Source organism: Phyllobates terribilis, unplaced genomic scaffold (assembly GCF_046119375.1).
Source record: "Phyllobates terribilis strain yellow unplaced genomic scaffold, ASM4611937v1 Scaffold_11__3_contigs__length_659146591, whole genome shotgun sequence".
In the NCBI taxonomy this organism is placed as follows: domain Eukaryota; kingdom Metazoa; phylum Chordata; class Amphibia; order Anura; family Dendrobatidae; genus Phyllobates; species Phyllobates terribilis.
The window spans coordinates 202918346-202939574 of NW_027362771.1; the positions used below are offsets into that span (position 1 = coordinate 202918346).

Genomic DNA, 21229 nt, shown 5'->3' on the forward strand with positions numbered 1-21229 from the left:
TTATCCATGACAAAAACATCATCTATGACATGATATTATGTTGTCGATCTGCTATAGTAAATCTGAGTAAGTCCACAGAAGCTATTCCTGAAGCGGACAAACAGAACATTTTTTAAACTATTGAAGGCTGCAGTGAGCATTGTTGGGGTTATAATCCAGAAGTGGTAATAACATTATTTCACCATAAACCGGCCACGACCTGGTACTCCCAGCAAGCAGAGGAATGAAAAGAATTATCAAAAAAGTTTTCCAAGAGCCAAGAACCACCTGTGGAGATCTACAGGAAGACCTGGAATTAGCAGGTACAATTGTTTCAAAGAAAACAATAAGTAATGCACTCAACCTCCATGGCCTGTATGCACGCTCACCACGCAAGAGTCCATTACTGAACAAAAAGCATGTTAAAATGCATTTCAAGTTTGCTCAACAACATTTAGACAAGCCTGTAAAATACTGGGAGAATATAGTCTAGTCAGATGAGACCAACATTGAACTCTTTGGATGCCATATTACACATCATGTTTGGAGGCCAAAAGGCACTGCATATCATGCCAAAAGCACCATACCAACAGGTAAGTTTAGAGGTGGGAACATCATGGTGTGGGGCTGTTTTTCAGCATATGTCCCTGGCAAACTACACTTAAAGGAAGGATGAATGGACAAATGTACCGAGACGTCCTTGATAAAAGTCTCCCTCCAACTACCAGGATGATAAAGATGAAATGAAGGGGGTACATTTCAGCAAGACAATGATCCTAAACACACAGCCAAGGAAACTCTCAATATGTTTCAGAGAAAGAAAATAATGCTGCTGAAATGGCCCAGACAATCACCTGACCTAAATCCAATAAAAAATTTATGCAAGGAACTAAAGCTCAGAGTTCATAAAAGGAGCCCACGAACCTTCAGGATTTGAAGAGTGTGTGGAAGAAAAGGCCAAAATCACACCTGAGCAATGCATGCAACTAGTTTCTCCATACAGGAGGCGTCTTGAAGCTGTCATCACCAATAAAGGCTTTTGACACTGTGTGTATATATAGTCACGGCCGAAAGTGTTGGCACCCTTGAAATGGTTTCAAAAAATGAAGTATTTCTCCTAGAAAATTTTTACAACTACATATGTTTTGTTATACACGCTCCTGATGAAGCTACTGTAGGCGAAATGTGAGTTGAGGTTTATCCCCTCCTCCGCTCCCAGATTTGCACACCATGACTCAAGGTAATTTATTGATTTAATTATCTATGACTTTGGTATGATATCATATTGCACACCTTATACAAGGTGTGTGATTTTAGACTGCTAGAAATTTGATCTGTGGATCATGCATACTATGCTACCTTGCCATGCTGTTTTACCAGGCTAGGATATTGGAGTACTATCTCATTATTGTGTAAATAGTATATGCTTGTTCCTGTACCTATTATGCACTTTCTCTTATCTTTGCTGGACACACTGTCCTGAATACCCTCTGGTGGACACCACTCTTGATATCCTCTAGACTAATATCTTTACAATACTGGCTGTCCCAGATTTCAGCCCATACATCTGGTTTTGTATTCTAATGTTTTTGATAACTCCTATATAATTGCACATTATTCTGAATAGATATGGAGCTTTGCATTATTCACCATTTACCAGCACTAACAGTGCATTATCAGACTAGCACTATTTCTTTTCAATAGATTTTGATATGCTTATAAGGTTGTTTTCCTTGAGCGTCTAGGGGTGGGATTCTATTGTCTCTTACTGGGAGAAATTCTATCTCTCCCTCTTTTGGTTGTACTTCTCCCCTTTTCCAGCCACTTGTCTTTGTATTACTACTCATATGTACTTTTTTGAATAAATTGTGATTGAATTATTGCATCCCTTATGCTTTTGAGTTTCTTGATTTATTATGATATATAGAGCCATATAATTAATACCCCACTATTCAATTAGAAGGAATCCTATCTTCTTTGGTTATATCTGTTCCTCAAAGATCACGATCCACTCTATAGTGGTATTTTATAGGTTTTGTTATACACATGTTTATTACCTTTGTGATTATTGGAACAACACAAAACAAAACAGAGAAAAAAAGGCAAATTGGATATAATTTCACAGAAAACCCCAAAAATGGGCCCGATAGAATTGTTGGCACCTTTCCAACATTGTGGGTAAACAACTTTGTTGCAATGATGTGATGCTCGTTCAATTTTCTGTTAGAAATACTTCATTTTCTGGAACAATTTTGAGGGTGCCAACACTTTCGGCCATGACTGTGTGTATATATATATATATATGTACGTATATACAGTGTACACACGTGGTCAAAATTGTTGGGACCCCTCGTTTAATGAATGAAAAACCCACAATGGTCACAGAAATAACTTGAATCTGACAAAACTAATAATAAATTAAAAATGTATAAAAATGAACAAATGAAAGTCAGACATTGCTTTTCAACCCTGCTTTTTAAAAAAAATTAAACTCATGGCATAGGCCTGGACAGAAATGATGGTACTCTTAACTTAATATTTTGTTGAACAACCTTTTGAGACAATCACTGCAATCAAACAATTCCTGTAACTGTCAATGAGACTTCTGCACCTCTCGACAGGTATTTTGGCCCACTCCTCATGAGCAAACTGCTCCAGTTGTCTCGTGTTTGTATGCATTAGGTCTTAGGTAGTGTTCACACACTTTATATACCGTATGTGTATGTATAATATATTTTTTAATACCAAATGCGTTTCGGTGCTTATCATTGGTTGGAGAAAAGATTGTAGGCTGGAGGCAAAAGTGTGCAGCTAATTCAGGACTGGAGGTGAGGTGAACTAGAATGGGACATTAAAGAGAAGGAAAAGGATGGTGAGCGAACGTGTGACCAGAAGAGAATTACCCCAAAATAGTGACAGCGAAATGAACAGTCAAGTGTGTTTGGAGGAGTGGATAAGAAGCATTGGCTTGAAGTATACTGGGAAATAGTGATGGGGAGAAGTTACTGAATAAGAAACAGGGAACATTAATTAGAATTTTAAATTAGGAGAAAGGAATAATGGTGATGAAAAAGGATAGCAGTAATTGAGCAGAGGAATTTTTAGAATATTGGGAGAGATAGAATAAGTAAAGTTGCATAGGAAAAGATCAAGAGGAAACAAAGTGACCGTCATAATAATGAGGAGCTGGCAGAGTGGAAAGAAATAGCCAGAGTGGAGAGATTGTGCAAGCTCCAGCTCTTTAAAATGTGACGAAGAATCTTTGGAATTTAGTGATAAGGATATATATTATAGAGAATTAGATATATGTAACCGTGGTTACCTAAGGTCCTGCAATGCCTGCACATGAGGTAAGTGGCATAGCAAATCAAATATACTATACTACATTTCTTATTGGAGGTATTTGCTAATATTATTATTATTACACCTACTACATATTGGGATAGGAGCTTGGAGATGGGAATACCCTTTAAATCTATATCAAATGGTAACACCGAAACTTGTCTCGGTATGGGGTGTGGATGAAGCCTTAGGTGTGGACCTCCTTAAAAGCTTTGTTCGGCAGTATCCTTCTGGTAGCACGTACATGAAATGAGGTTTCTCTTTTGAATACCATGCTTAGCAAGAAAACAGTGCAAATACCGACAGTAATAATCTATTTTAATTAGTACTGATTAAATGCTTTTTCTGTTTTTCTGCTTTTCATATATCAATTTTTGTGATTTGACATTTTAGTTTTGCTGCCTAGCAATGCCGAGACTGTTCAACAGTTATTGAGGCAAAACCAGCTAAATACCAAGCATTCATAATACCCTAATATTCCCTCGATACAGAGGTTAAAAAATGACATCTGTGGGTCCCCTAAGTGTTATAGATTTCAGGGGGTTCATAAACTTTTACTGTAAAAAAAACTGTAAACATCTAACTATTGTGGCATTTCCTTCCATTTTGAATGAAAGCAGCAAACTGGAATAGTTTTAACCCTTTTCCAAAATCTACCATATATGTATGGCGCAAGTCAGGAGTGGGTGGATGGAATGGGCTCAGTGGCTGACCCCACCCAATACCCGGCAAATAATGACTGTCAGAGCCAGGATCTGCCTCTAACAGCCGTGGATGGAACGTAGCCCTGCTTGTTAAGTACTGCTGTCAATCTGTGACAGTGACATTTACAGCACACCAGCATGGTGGCACACTGTTCCACACACCCATCAGCCCCACTCGGATGTGCTGATGGTTTGCTATGGTAGCCGGGGGTCTGCTGACGACCCCCAATGTTTGCTATCACAGTGCTCTGTTGAAACAGAGCCTGTGGCTGGGCTTCAAATGAGTCCGTGATTTTTACTATGTGCAGCAATAGTGATGTATTGCTGTAGATAGTATAAGCGTCCAGATGATCGCAAGTTCATGTCCCCTGAGGGGACTAACAAACACAGTAAAAAGTTAAATAAAAAGTTTTAAAAAATATAAAAAAAACATAATATTTTTAATCAGCCTTCTTTTTCACCATTAAAAATAAAAAATATTAAAATAATGTAAATAATACACATATTTGGAATCACTGTGTCCATGAAAGTCCGATCTATGAAAATCTGAAATTAGGTAACCTGATCGGTGAATAGAAAAAAAATTTCAAATCCCAAAATCGTGATATTTTGGTTGCCTTAAAAAATGAAATAAGCATCCAAAACATCATATTCATGTTTCAAAATGGAATCAATAAAAACGTCTGCTTGACCTGCAAAAAGCAAGCACTGACACAGCTCCCTGGACCTAAAAATGAAAGCAGTATAGGTCTGTGAAAATGGCGATACAATACTTTTTTTTTTCTTTTTAAATTCAGATTTTTTTCAGTATTAAAATAATAAAAAATACTGAACGAGTTTGGTATCTCCATATTCGCACTGACCCGGAGAATTCTGATGACTGATCATTTTACAGCACACTGAAAGCCGTAAAAACAGAACAAAAAAAAAAGTCAGAATTGCATTTTTTTTTCTCGCAATTTCACTGCACTTGGACTTTTTTCACATCTTCCAGCACATTGTGATGTAAAATTAATGGTTTCATTGACAGGTAGAACTCATCCCACTAAAAACAAGCCCTTATACATCTGCGTGGATGGAAAAATAAATAGTTATGGCTTTATGAAGAAGGAGAGGAAAAAACTAAAATTGGTTGTTGCAGGAAGGGGTTAATAGATCAGGTTGCAAGCAAAAACAACTACAATTTTTATATCACTTTGCTCGTGCTGTTGTTGTCTGATAATGTCACTTATGTTCAGAACTACTTCAAGGTAATTAATTTGAAAAAAAAAACTAATTCTTAAGAAAGGTATATAGATGGCACTCAAGCAATAAAAGGGTTGGTAACACAAAACGGTCTATTTTGTGTGATGTGCTTTGCTGCTTTATAATTTGATGCTATTACGTTATTATGTTGCTGTTACAAAACAGCCAGTCTGTAATGGTCACTGTTATAAAAAAAAAGCTCATCATATGGCCTGAACAATGACTAACAAAATGTCAAGGTACTTTATCTAAATTGATGCTTTCAACCTGAAAAATTGCTCCAGAGTACTGGCCACTTGCTGTCTCCTTTCTGCCTAACCTGCTTTCAAATGCCTGTTGTAAAGCACAATCCATCTCTAACTACAGATATGCTGAGAATGATAGGACGAGGTGGCAGATCTTTATCTCCTGCTTTCCTGTCTGTGAAACTGCATACAGACATAATAAAAAGGTGGGATTTCTGCCAATGGAGAATTAATTTTGGGTGAGGGAAAGAAAGTATCTCTTCAGCCATGTTACATAGGTTGAAAAATGACTCGTGTCCATCAAGTTCAACCTTTCGCCACCAATTATACATTTTTTGCCACTAAATTATCTATAACCTACCGTGTTATGTGTACTGAAGAAATCATCCAAGCTATTACAATGTCTGCCATTACTACTTCTTGAAATAGGGTATGTCACAGTTCACACGTTCAGTATTTGGTCAGTATTTTACATCAGTATTTGTAAGCCAAAACCAGGAGTGGAACAATCAGAGGAAAAGTATAATAGAAACACGTCACCGCTTCTGTATTTATCACCAACTCCTGGTTTTGGTTTACAAATACTGATGCAACGTGCTGACCAAATACTGAACGTGTGAACGTGGCCTTCATAAAAGTCTGTGCTTTGACATTGTTCTATTACTCCTCCTAGAAATTTATGACTGCATTGACAGTAGGTGTAGCTCTGCACACAGTTGATCTGTGGCTGTGCACACTCGGTTATTGTCCAATTGATGGTATGAAAAATGGATCAATCAGCTCACCGGTCCGGTGCATGGCCATGGTACTCCTTAAACAATAACAATCCACGCAAAAGCCTGAACTCGCTTCTTCAATAAAAGGTGCTTTATTAGATTAAAATTTTTTCTAAAATTGACGATGGGCAAACAGCAGCACACAAATAAATGGCAGAGGAGGAACACAGGCAATGCGTTTCTGACCTACATGGTCTGAGACTAAGGACCGTGTAGGTCAGAAATGTGTTGCCCGGAGCTTGTATGTGTTCCTTCTCTGCCATTTATTTGTGTGCTGCTGTTTGCCCATCGTTGATTTTAGAAAAAAAAATTGATCTAATAAAGCACTTTTTACGGAAGGAGCGAGTGCCGGCTTTTGCTTGGATTTCTATTATCCAATCAGTGCTGCTTTTGTTATGTTGTTTAGAGACACACCCCTTTGACAAGGGAAATGGCAACACCTAGTTGTCAACAGAAGAACTGCACAACCTAAAGTTGTTTAAGAACCTAGAATTATTCAAGACAAGACATGGAAGTTTTATAAAAGACATGTCTGGAAGTGTATCTGTATGAGTGCTGAGGGTTCTTTTGTGGTTCTGTGGTGTGCCTGCCATATTCTAAAAATTTGCCCCACACATGCAAATAATATGATATACTGGCTCATAGTGAAAGATTGCAGATCAGTTCTTACAAGCTAGGAGAATGAAAACTGATCAATAGCATCAATTCTACAGCACAAAAAGTAAGTATTCCTGCATTTAGCTCCATTTTAAGCATCGCTGCCCCTAAATATCCGCACAGCAAGGTGAGCTTGTACTGTAAGTGGTGAATAGCTTTAACAGATTAGTAGAAAGCCCCAAGGAAAACGTTAATATGCTGCGCCTATTATAAGACATGTTCAAAGCAGCTGTTGTATGCCCGCTCAAGTGCTTTCTTCATGACAGTTTTTTTTTAAGGCAAAGTGCAAAACTATGCAGACATATAACTGTACATTTCTTTCCCGAGTGTCAGGTAGATAGAAGCCAATAAGTATACTGCTTATTTCATTACATCAATAATTGAATCTAGTGGGAATTTTACTATGGATTATGTGCTGGTAGAATGAATCACATCTATGGCATAATGTGCATTCTGAATTTATTCTAGCTTGTCACGAGTTGCATAGCTGATCTTGAAAATACATGTCTGCAGAGCCTTGTCTTACAGGTCCACATTATTATATTTGTTCAAAATTACTGATAATGTGGCTGTTGTGCTGGTAGAAGACATGGCAACATTACAGCTGAAAATTATGCAGTTACGTGACTAAAAAGCTTGGAATTTTTTCAGCCGTCACTGATTCATAGTAGAAAATGAATACATAATCTATCCATCAGTGAAGGTTTTAGAACTGGCTGCGTTTCAACTAGCTGCCCACAACACATTATAATAATGCACATTTGCTTAATCTGATATAATTTGTCTTGCTCCTATCCCATGTTTTTAAATGTCCTTATTCAATAAGAACAATTGTGTGTGTATATACGAACAGGTTATAATAACTATCTTGTGCCGATTTTACACATCCATGTTTCATTGTCTGAGTATTGACAACGATGTACTGAATGGCCGTGGGTTTCCTTACCCAAACTCAACAGCAGAGCGTAGCAGCTGCATAGAAATGCATGCTGTCACACTCTGCTCGGGAGAGCCAACAGGCAGTCTGAGCATTGCGCTGCGATCCTCGTCCAAGTTATATGGTTGTCTGATTCTCCCATTATAGGCATGAGACTGTTGAGTTTGGGTAAGGAGACCTGCCGTTGGACCGTGAAACTGGCTTTAGTGAGTTGAGCATTTTCAGCAACATTCTCAGACTGCTCTGTCCTAGCAAATAAAGTACTAAAGCACATGTATCCTTCTCTTGTACCACCATCTTATGAAACAGTTTGGTGCTGGAAAAATAAATTACATGGAACTGTTGTGTAGAAATGTAGAAGTGAGTGTTTTATGCTTTTTAATGGCAACAGAGCCTTCTATTTATATTGGCAATTTGGTCTTGATAGTATTGTTTAGAAAGAGTGAGGGCAGTATTCAAGAGTGATCTGAATACTAGACAATATTTGCTATCTGGTGTGAACAATCTGTAATGGCTTTCAAACTCATAAAGCCCCCGTCTCACATAGCGAGATCGTTGCTGTGTCACGGTTTTGGTGACGCAACAGCGACCTCACCAGCGATGTCGCTATGTGTGACACTTTGCAGCGATCAGGCCCCTGCTGTGAGGTCGCTGATCGCTGCAAAGTGTCCTGGACCATTTTATGGTTGTTGCCCTCCCGCTGGTCAGCACACATCGCTGTGTGTGACCAGCGGGAGCCGTGATCAGGCTGGTAACCATGATAAACATCGGGTTACTAGGGGCACACGCACACCTAGTAACCCGTTGTTTATCATGGTTACGAGCCTGCTAAAGTGAGCGGTAACCTCCCGCTCACCGTAGCAGAGTGGTAACCATGATAAACAACGGGTTACTAGGTGCGCGTGTGCCCCTAGTAACCCGATGTTTATCATGGTTACCAGCCTGCTCCTGCTTCAGCAGGCTGGTAACCGGAGCAGGACAGCGTGGAAAGATTCTTTCAACGATGTCGCTGCTCCCCTGATTGTTGGTGAGCCTGCCTGTTTGACAGCTCACCAGCGACCACATAGCGACGCAGCAACGATCCCTGACAGGTCATATCGTTGTCGGGATCGTTGCAGCGTCGCTAAGTGTGACAGGGCCTTTAGACTAACTTCGGCCAAACCCTCCAATATCAAGAATCGAATGTGTATGGGGTTCCCTGACAGATTATCAGTGGAGGAGATAAGGATCTGGCATGTTTCATTTTGGACTGATGATACTTTTATAGTCTAAGAGATAAGCTACCTCCAGAGATGTCTGGCACTGGCTCCATCACAGATCAAAGCTCTCCTCTATATTTGAACGTTGGGTGAGATGCATTCGGCCAACGGCTATCTAAAGTGTAAGAAGGGGCGCAAGTCAATCTGTCTTAGATTTATATCACTATACAATACACCCCAAATAAAAATGAGTCACAATTTACAGTGAAAGACTATCATTAGCCAATTAGTATTTTTGGTCTTTTTCTGCTTTTGTTTTTGTCTACTTTAATTTGTGAGATTTTGCATGGTTGCACATCAAAAATAATAACAATTTTGCAGTCTAGACGGATTTTTCTACAGAAGGTCTATTAAGTAGTACACTCAGCATGTTTTAACAAATTTTGCATTCATTGTAGGTAAAGACCACCTGAACGATTAACTATAAAATAAAATCCTACCATAGACATAGACTTCTGGTGAGATGCTGGAGATCTAGTTAATTATCAACTTACACTACCAAATACTAGGAAATAATCACCCTGTGTTATTTCCTTCCTCCTCTTCTAGGCATTGTAACCAAACTTGGAGTGATATATAGCTAATATTACCAATTCTAAATCCAAAAGCATGATTCACATGAAGGTTGAGTAAAAAAATGTCATCAAGCTGCCTATGAATCAGAATCCAAGAATACTCTTCACACACAATACATAGGAGCTGCCGCCTCCATCATTCTGATCACACTTTGCTCCTTGTCCCACTACACCTTTAGTTATTTAATATGACACATTCTAGACTTCCTTTCTGTCCATGTTGTTTTTAGTAACATCATTTAACACGCTACCCCAGAGGTGCAGTTTAACTGATGGCACTCAACTTATTGATTCAGATCTCTCTCCAAAGAAATGAAAGACAAATACATAATGTCAGAAGACATGATAGATTCCTGCGAGCAATGCACTGCTTATTATGCTGGACTGAATAAACATCTACTACATACAGACAATTGATTAGATGAATGTATTTTAATTATGCCAAGCTTAGCATGTTTGTTTTGATCAGAGTTCATGGAGAACATTTCCATTATTATTGGCCCATTGTGCGATAGCATGGAGATTAAGACTCTCCCTGCTTCGGAGAATGTACATATAGAGATGTGAGTAAATATAATCTAACTTACTGCCTTATGTAGCTGAATTCTAACATGGGATTTTACAGTATAGTATATGTTCTGATTTTTTGCGGGTTTGTAGAAACCCCATTCCATAGGCCTGGAACTTTATATAATCTTGTGTTTATAAGTACAATTTATCCCCTTTTGGTATTATCAGATTGACCCACTTTCTTGTTGAGAATGATTTACATTTGAACATGTATCAACACAAAGTGTCACCAATGTTACATTTTACCCTGTCATGCAAAGCTTCTCTATGAATATTTATTTTCCTTGTGATCTTGAGATAAGCATATAATTAGAAGTTAAGATAATAATGCCACCTCAAGTCTTATGACCCACTGGAATTAATATTGTCATCTGTAAAAGCTATCATTTATCTAAAATTTTCTATGGATACTCAATATTTATGTTGTATTGGCCGTGTTTTCTTCAATCCATACCATAGCACATTCCTTAGAAATCAGTATAAAACTATGTTCATATTGTGTTTTGGGCCACACATTAGTGGCCTCATCAAGGTTTCCATTTGAAGTCCTGAAAAATGAGATTTGGTACGAAACCCCCGATAAGGCCATTGGCTTAAATGATGCAGACAGTTACTTTGTGCTCTGTCTGGCCTTTGTTTCGGCAGTGTCCATCTTCTTGAGGTAGGTACAAAAGCCAGTTGACGATGCTTTTGTGTTTCAAGAAGGCGGACCCTGTCTACATAGAGGCCAGACAGAGCACAAAGTGACTTTATCGCCCATATTAAAGTCAATGGTCCCATCGATGGTTGGTTCCACCTGAATCTCGTTTTTCTGAGCTTCGAATGGAAGTCTTTCTCGTACTACTGACATGTGGTCCAAACACAATATGAACATAGCCTTACAGTGTCACCTAGTCTCTTATGACTGCCTTGTGATGATATTGTTATCATCAGTGCAATGTTACCATTCATCCTATTATATTAGGTGGATGTATATTATCTGTAATGTTGTCTTAATACCATACCATAGGACATTCCTTAAAAGTCAATGTAACAATGTCCTCTCAATTCTTCTATGACTGAATTGTGACAATTTCAATTGGAATATCATAGAGAATGAATTTTGTGCTTCTATGTAGTTGCCTTCATAAGGCCAAGTGATGACCCAAATGGCAGAACATTTTTAATTATTTTTGTATGCACACATTCATTCACTGGTCTATGTATTTTGTAATATTTGATCTATAGGGCTTGAAAATGTTGTGACCTTGACATGAGCGAGCATGTGCATGCATCACCTGGTGTACATAAGAGGAGACATCAGAGTGCTTCTATACTCGTACTGATTGCAAATAAGGTCTTTGACTTCTGAGATACAGAATATCATTTCTGCACAATTTAAGGGAATTTGTTACTAAAGTGGTTAAGATGTCAGTTCTTTTTCAGTATACCCCTCTGACTTACCATCTGTAGTCCTATATCCAATATCACTTCATCACACTGGCAACTTACAGTTAGTGTATACTATATTGATCAAAATGATAGATACTGTATTTACAGTATTTTTTCCCCAAGATGGCCTAGATAACTGCAGTGCTCGCCGTATAAATAAGATTTAATCATAAATGTGCTGACTTTGGTATTCTAAGGTGTTAAGTAACGATGATTATATAAAAATGGGAGAGATACATTATGGAAAAATCAATTATCATTCCTTGATACTTTGTGTGAAAGTGATATGTAGCAATAATTAAATTAAATGGGTTTTCCAGTTAAGGAAAAAAATATATCGTAGGTGCTTATAGTACAAAAGTAACAAAAAGCACCTATTCAACTCTTAAAGAGAACCTATCACCATTTATGACATGTTTGTGTTTGTAAAGACTTGTATTCCCATGATACCAATTCTCGAGCAACTTTTCTTAAAAAGCTACCATTTGCTGTTCCTCTGTAAGGCCACGTTCAGCATTTGGTCAGTAGTATTTGTGAGTCAAAACCAGGAGAGGGTGATAAATACAGAAGTCTTATTTATCCTCTGATTGTTCTACTCCATACAAATACTGCTGTAAAATACTGACCAAATACTGAATGTGTGAACATGGCCTTATTTCTCCTAGAAATGTATGAATAAATTCACAGCTGAGTGTTAGTTCTGGGTGAGTCCCCATAAAGTCTGATATTGTCTGCACTGATTGGACATTGTTATACTGTGTAAGGACACCCTCCCCAACCGGTACAGTAACACCTAGTTGTCAATTTATGCATACAGTTCTAGGAGGAATAAAAAGGTTATAGCACAGCACAGAGTGATATGAACAAAGCTCTATCATTGGTATTTCATGGGTGTGCAAGTATTTGCTAAAACATACATATCAGGAGAGTCGACAGATCCTTGGTAAATCCCCCCACCCACACACTTTGGTGCCGCTAGACCTGTGATTCCTTGACATTCGCAGCAGTGAAGACAGGACATACCATCTTAGGACCAACCAGACATGCCCTTGGTGGGCTGTCAGCAGGTAAAGCACATGGCTGCTGCCAGTGACAAGCCAGACCTTGCACATGTTCCTACGCCCAGGACCACATGACCAGTACTAAAAAGACTGAATACTACTGCAAATATTCAGCATTACTTGGGTAAAACATGTGTTATTCTAAATATTGGCACTGATAATTTATAGCATCGTTGTGACAATACACATATTTTCTTGCTTTTTAATTTTGCACAAAATGTCTTGGGTCTGGGTCTGTGGGTAATGAAGTAAACACAAGCCAATTAAAGCTATATACTGAAAAGGAGAGGAATACGGTAACTTTAAGAGGCTGGATTGTATAAAATGTATTTTTCTTGTATGTCTACCTACTATTGACCTTTAAAAAGTCTCCTTTGACCTAAAGGATTAAGAACCCACATCTAGCAAGAGTAACTGGCAGCAAATTGAGCTGCATATTTATCAGAGCTGTGGCTGTGTGCTAAGATATATGGATTCCTTTTAATTGGCTATTTCGCTGAAGAGGTACATACAAAATGCAGTGTCAACCAATTAGAATATGAAGTGCTTTTCAATTCAAAAATGAGAAGGAGATTCATCTAGTGGAGGATTTTTGCATCTTGTGGTTGCTAGGATCCTTTACAGCCTAACACCACTATATAATCTCTTTGGAGTTTGTCCTACCAGTGCCAGGTTTATTCTTTCGAATTTCAGTTTTAGCTGTTTCATAATATTATATATATATATATATATATATATATATATTTATATATATTTATATATATATATATATATACACATATATATATATATATATATATATATACACATATATATATATACATATACATACATACAATGTTGAATTGTAATTTTTGTCAACAATATTTTAAATCTTGAACAAAAATATTAATAAAATATATTAACGATATTTTTTTATTTGGAACTGTTAAATAGTACTGCTTTTTTTAAGTCCATTTATTTGCCCCTTAAGATGTCCACTGGCGACGTGTATGTGTTGGGACCAGAGTTAATGAAATATCCTGTGCATAAATTGTAGCACATGTCTCTTCATATCCAGTACTTTAGTACCATGCCTGATTATATCATTGTTGGCTAAAGAAATTCTAATTGTGTCTACTTTATTTTCTGGGAGACACTAGTGGATCTATGGATTTAGAAGTGCAATGCTATGACTTGAATGGAATATATATGTTTTATTTCATTCTTTTAGCAAGCTAAGGATGAGAAAACCTCACAGCCATGTGTTCATCATTTTCAATATGATGTTATATTTGAGGAATATTAGGCGAGGCCAAGTACCACTCAAGCATTGCATGGAGTAGAAATGTTGTATAAAATGTATCTGTATGGATGAAAAAATGACCCATAACCAGTGGAGGCCATAACCAGTGTTGGTCTCTAAAATTACCATGTAATGTAATTTCGCTACATCATTCTGGAGAAGGCCTGCAGGGATTATTCTGTTGTCCTTACGACCACTTTTAATCTGTTGATAAGTTCTATCAATTCCTTGGTGGTGAAATAGTGTACATTTGCTCAATTTTCTGCTAAGAGGACCATTGATGCACTGCCAAAGCCTTTCTCCAGAGTGCATCATGTTCATGTTCTCTCTGGAAAAAGCTGGGTTGCATTATTCTTATTTAGCGTTCCATGATCTCCTGGCACGTGTCCAGTTTCTGATTAAATTGTGTCATCCAATCCGGAATGAATCAATACACTAACATATATCACTTGCTCCGTCCAGATCCCACGATATTGAAGGAATGGTCTGAACGTGTTGTTTATGATGTAAACATATATCTAATCTATGGGTCCTGATATGTGGATCTGCTGGAGGTATCAACAGTCATCAATGCCATGAATTAGTAGTGAGACAGACTGAATATGTGAGAACTAGGTGTGTGGTATATGTACACAACCATTGTACACGCAGATATACACCACATGCTCATCAGATTAGCACTTTGCCAAATTCCTAAATTAAACAAGCTCCCATTGCCTTAGGGACCAAAACTGAGTTTCTTGGCAACTATGCCTCCAGTTTTTAATACGCAGCCCATTATCACAAAGAGAAAAAAGGTCCAAATGTGGTAAATGTCTATGGTGGAATGCAGTGCGGGAAATAAAGAAGGGATACATTACTATTTTATGTAATAATATTGTAGAAATTGCACTGCCCGGCATCCTAAAGCTTGTTTGTGTAGCTGCGCATGGTAAAACCCTTTCTGATTAGGGGATTAGCAGGAAATTTCACACATTGGCATATTATTAGCTGCCAACATCAGCTGCATTGTTAGAGGGCTGTCCATGCTCGCAGTGTGCCTCTGCACTCGGGTGGATTTGTAGTCCGGTGCGGTGCGTGGGCGACGCTTCTTATATATTCCATTACTTAGGAAGCTTATGCTAGCAGTAATAACTCCTAATGGGCAGTTCTGGAAGCCACCTCCCAGGGTCCGGCAGCAGGTTGTATCTGGCTTCCATCAGAGGGGACAGAAGAATCATACATACTTTATGTGCCATACAAAACAAGACGAGCACATCCTGAGCCAACGTGGAAAGACGACTCCTTGATAAATAAAACATCAGGAAATTAATCTCAACTTCTTCTCATTTCATGTCCATTGACTCCGAAGTAAGACAGATTAACCCCTTGAAGGCACTGTCTCTTCATTTATGCAGGCAAACACATCCCAGCCAGGGAATTTGTGCTAGCTGCGAAAGACTAATATGTGGATTTCCTTTCAAATAAAGCATATCTCTAAGCATGCTGCCTCTCCCAAAGGTGCTTGTGACTGGAGGCTTTTCTCTTGTCTTGTTAACCTCTCGGGTGCTGGAGGGGAATGCACTGCATCATTTTTTAAACCGTGTGCTCCACAACAATGCACTTTATAGTTTAGCTACCTAAGTAAGCCGATTCCTATATAACAGACGACCTCGACACAGCAATCGATATGAAAAATGATAAAAATTATTAATAGTTGCAGGGTCATAAGCGTGACAACTGCTTAATGGGATTAGGACTGCTTTGGGTAATAGAAATCGTTTCTTTTCTTGCTCTAACATGCGTCAGTCAGAGCTGCACTTGCAGACCAGATATCCCCACTGTCTCTTCACACTGGCAAGAGGATATGTTTTAAGGGAAGTCATTTACCACAATCCCTAAGATGTAGCCTGGCAGGAATCCAATAGCTCTGTGTGTGATATGCTCCTTCAGACATTGGGATCTCAGCTTTTATAGTCTTGAAAACACAGAAAATGTCTAAACAAGCTCTCTCCTACGTTGTTCTCCTGCTTCTAGACCCGAAATGAAGACTGAATCAGAATTGTTCACCTTCAGGACTTGGGCATGAAAAGCAAACACTGTTTTGTTAAAATAAATGGTATATTTCCTGGGTAATTTCTTAACATTTCTGATTTCTTTGCAAACAATCAACATGTAAAATGCATTACATAAAGCAACATTTGTAACTTACCCGCCAACAACACTTTGTATCCTCTTTATATTCCTCAGCTTTGACTGCAGTATATACACTCTGATCCTGGGTATAAATAGGGGTTTTATAGTTGTCTGTACATATCCTACATGAACAGAGCTGCTCGCTCCTTGCTAAGATCCTTCGTCGCTGCCACTGCTTTGTTTCTCTCTGGCTGATGCTGACAATCCAATACAGAGATGCTGCTTGTGTAGACTCTACCCCTTCTCCTCCTTTCTGTGGTGCTGGTGCTAGTGGTTAGTGCTGCATCATTCACCCGATCAGTTGTCACACTGACATGGTGCTGCCTGCTCAGCGATCATTAATAACTGAACACCCTCCACTCCCCAGAGAGGAGCCAATAGCTTCAGAGTGCCAAGATACAGTACTCACAGCTGCTCTAGTCTGGTTGGCTGAAACAACATGCCCATTATATGACATTGCAGCTTAGGTACAAACACATGAAACTAGCCGCTATTACTATTTCTCTATTTTTAGGTAAAGACCACATTTTGGTGGTCACCTCTTCTTCTTTAGTTTCTGCATTAATTTGTATTATTGTTATGTTTTGTGTAAATAGAACATATAATAAATAATCTAAAATTGAACAAAAAATGTATATAAACAGCTGGTGAAAGAAGTATTGAACACGTCACAAATTTTCTAAGTAAATACATTTCTAAAGATGATATTATTGACATGAAACTCTCAACAGATGTCGGTAACAACCCATCCAATCCACAAAGGCAAAGAAAAAATCAAACCATAGATGTCCGTAAATTAGGGTTTGAGTAATAATGAGAAATGATACAGAGAACAAGTATTTAACACATGAATAAAGAGAAGTGCAAAAAGCCATAGAAAGTCAGTTGAAATCCCTGTGTCATTTCTCATTATTATACATAACTGACGCTGAGTAACTTCTCACTGCCAAGCCATGAGATGGGATAGCCAAGGAGTCCAAGGTCAGAAGCCAGAAAAGTACAGGGATAACGTTCCGAGGTCAAAATACCAGGAGGATAGCAGATTAGAGCAGAAGGGGTTAAACAGACGGATGTTCAGAATGAGGTCCAAGGTCAGGCAATGAAACATCAACAAACAGAACACTAGGCACAGAGAGACAAACCACACAGTAGCTGAATGTACTTCTGGTTGAGATCTGAGAGTGACAGCCCAGCTAAGTAGCTGGGCAATCACCTGGGACAATGAACACTTGGAGACAGCCAGAAACTCCCTGTCTCAGATTGGACGGCCGAGATGTCAATCAACACACTGACAGCTCAGCACCGCCCTGCACCAGACTAGATGACTGAGCTGTCAATCAAAGCACGAACAGCTTCAGCACGCTCCTGTACCAGATTGGACAGCTGAGCTGTCAGTAACTGCATCCCAGACACACTGAGGGGTGGAATCATGACAACAATTTAACTTAAGGACATCTGTGGTTTGCTTTCTTTGCCTGTGTGGATTGGATGGGTTGTTTCCAAATTGGCGACATGTTCAATACTTTACCTGTTGTGTGAATATATATATATATACATACAGTATATATGTGGGTGTGTATATATAAATGTATGTGTGTGTGTATATACAGTACAGACCAAAGGTTTGGACACACCTTCTCATTTAAAGATTTTTCTGTATTTTCATGACTATGAAAATTGTACATTCATACTGAAGGAATCAAAACTATGAATTAACACATGTGGAATTATATACTTAACAAACAAGTGTGAAACAACTGAAAATATGTCTTATATTCTAGGTTCTTCAAAGTAGCTACCCCTTGCTTTGACGACTGCTTTGCACACTCTTGGCATTCTCTTGATGAGCTTCAAGAGGTAGTCACCGGAAATGGTTTTCACTTCACAGGTGTGCCCTGTCAGGTTTAATAAGTGGGATTTCTTGCCTTATAAATGGGATTGGGACCATCAGTTGTGTTGTGCAGAAGTCTGGTGGATACACAGCTGATAGTCCTACTGAATAGACTGTTAGCTGCTTTTATCTTGCCATAATACAAATTTTAAGTAAAGAAAAACGAGTGGCCATCATTACTTCAAGAAATGAAGGTCAGTCAGTCCGAAAAATTGGGAAAACTTTGAAAGTGTCCCCAAGTGCAGTTGCAAAAACCATCAAGCGCTACAAAGAAACTGGGTCACATGAGGACCGCCCCAGGAAAGGAAGACCAAGAGTCACCTCTGCTTCTGAGGATAAGTTTATCAGAGTCACCAGCCTTAGAAATCGCAGGTTAACAGCAGCTCAGATTAGAGACCAGGTCAATGCCACACAGAGTTCTAGCAGCAGACACATCTCTACAACAACTGTTAAGAGGAGACTCTGTGCAGCAGGCCTTCATGGTAAAATAGCTGCTAGGAAGCCACTGCTAAGGACAGACAACAAGCATAAGAGACATGTTTGGGCTAAAGAACACAAGGAATGGACATTAGACCAGTGGAAATCTGTGCTTTGGTCTGATGAGTCCAAATTTAAGATCTTTGGTTCCAACCACCGTGTCTTTGTGCGATGCAGAAAAGGTTAACGGATGGACTCTACATGCCTTGTTCCCACTGTGAAGCATGGAGGAGGAGGTGTGATGGTGTGAGGATGCTACCACAGCATCTTGCAGCGGCATGCTATTCCATCCGGTTTGCGTTTAGTTGGACCATCAATTATTTTTCAACAGGACAGTGACCCCAAACACACCTCCAGGCTGTGTAAGGGCTATTTGACCAAGAAGGGGAGTGATGGGGTGATATTCCAGATGACCTGGCCTCCACAGTCACCAGACCTGAACCCAATCGAGATGGTTTGGGGTGAGCTGGACCGCAGATTGAAGGCAAAAGGGACAACAAGTGCTAAGCATCTCTGGGAACTCCTTCAAGATTGTTGGAAGACCATTTCCGGTGACTACTTCTTGAAGCTCATCAAGAGAATGCCAAGAGTGTGCAAAGCAGTCTTCAAAGCAAAAGGTGGCTACTTTGAAGAACCTAGAATATAAGAAATATTTTCAGTTGTTTCACACTTTTTTGTTAAGTATATAATTCCACATGTGTTAATTCATAGTTTTGATGCCTTCAGTGTGAATGTACAATTTTCATAGTCATGAAAATACAGAAAAATCTTTAAATGAAAAGGTGTGTCCAAACTTTTGGTCTGTACTGTATATGTGTGTATATATATATATATATATATATATATGCAATTATTCACGATTACCTTGCTTTAGGTTATGTGCTCACTGAGTTTTTGAGTAAGCTTTTGGAGCAGGTCAGCTTCAAAAGATGCGTTAACCTAAAAAAAATACTTGAAAGACTCCCCCTATTCATTTCTACAGTAAAAACAATTTGCTGTGCGTATGTTCAGTCTTTTCAGCGTTGTTTTATCGCTACAGGTTATGAAAAACACCTGGTGGTAGAAAATATAGTGTATTTCACTTCTTTGAAGCAACTCTTAATGGAAAATACTCCAAATGAGGTGCTCTACAATCAAAAGACTTCCAGTTAAAAAAAAAATGCCCAAAAATGCTTGAAAAACTCTTCAAGAAATGAAAAACTCTCACCCCAAAAATAATTTTTTGAAGCCATTTCTAATTGAAAACTTCATGTTCTCGACTGCATCAAAAATCCTCATTGTGGAAATAACCATAGTGTCCTAATTGGTAAAGTTGAATGATATATGCTAAATAAACTGCATTGGGGCCCGATGGCGTGGCTAAGAGTCTCAGTGCACCATTTCACCCGCTAGTTTTACATGCCCCGCCTCACTATTGGATGAATGACAGTGCTGGTCAGTCTCTGCTTTCTTTGGAGACAGGTGCTTGCAAAACTATAAGGCAAAATAGTGGACTGCAGGGTCTGCTAAAACAATGGATAGAATGGTGCACTGAGCCTCTTGGCAATGCCATTGGTGCACCAAGCACTAATTAAACTACAGTTTCAGCTGAACAGAGACAGCATGTACAACTCTAAAGGTGTGATTTTTAAAGGGGCACTATCCCCTTCAAGACTATGTGCTAATTCGAACTGTCACTTTAAAGTCTCATTCTATATTACTATCCTTAAGTTTATTTTGCTTTAGCTGCAACTTTTTCATTACATTGTATACACACTTTTAGGGAATATGCTTTACATGATGCGTTAATGTAAGTCTAGATATTCAGTAATGTGGAAACGTTTTAGGCAGATATGGAAAAATGCTTTCATAAATAGAAGTGTTAGTAATTTATTTTTATCAGTTAACAAAATGCAAAGTGAATGAACAAGAGAGAAATCTAAATCAAATCAAACATTTGGTGCGACCAACCTTTGCTTTTAAAATCATCTCAATTCTTATAGGTACACTTGCACAAAATTAGGGTTTTGTAAGATTATTATTAGGTGAATAAATAACCAATTATACTAAACAGATGTCAAAGGTTATCATTTTCATATGTAGGTTGAAACAAAGTCATTTACTGTAACAGAAACAGCTGTGTAAGGCTTAAAGCTTGGTGAGAAACTGCCAAACTCTGCTACAAAGGTGAAGTTGTGGAAGACCGTTTCAAGTCACAGGTCATTCGCGATAGAAAGACTAACAACAAGACACATGGTAGTTATACTGCATCACCAAGGTCTCTCCCAGGCAAAGCTTTCAGACAAGACTTGAGTTTCAAAATGTGCTGTTTGAGTTCTTTTGAAAGAGCACCAAGAAATAGGCAACATTGAGGACCGTAGATGCAAGGAAATTTAGTGAAGCAAGTGAAAAGACACATCATGCTTTCTTTTCTTCACAATTTGAAGATGTCCAGCAGTGCCATCAGCTCAGAATTGACAGCAACCAGTGAGACCTAGCTAAATCCATCTGCTGTTTAGAGGTGTCTGGCCAGAAGTGGTCTTCATGGAGAAAGTCATACATTGAACATGGAAACATGGCTAAGCTACTTAGCCATACACAGAAACAAAGACACTTGTGTATAGAAAAATGGCAACAGGTA

General features: G+C 38.6%; 2 protein-coding genes across 3 annotated transcripts in view; one reads left to right on the forward strand and one right to left on the reverse strand.

Moving 5' to 3' along the window:
• The window catches only part of LRRN3 (leucine rich repeat neuronal 3), a 73907-nt gene extending 57245 nt beyond the window's left edge, over window positions 1-16662 (reverse strand). Inside the window, exon 1 of the mRNA XM_073651967.1 lies at window positions 16258-16662. The gene's annotated coding sequence lies outside the window, so the exon portion shown is untranslated. The remainder of the gene's footprint in view (window positions 1-16257) is intronic.
• Window positions 1-21229, forward strand: part of IMMP2L (inner mitochondrial membrane peptidase subunit 2) — a 1848527-nt gene that overhangs the window by 592103 nt on the left and 1235195 nt on the right. The gene's annotated exons all lie outside the window — the stretch shown is intronic.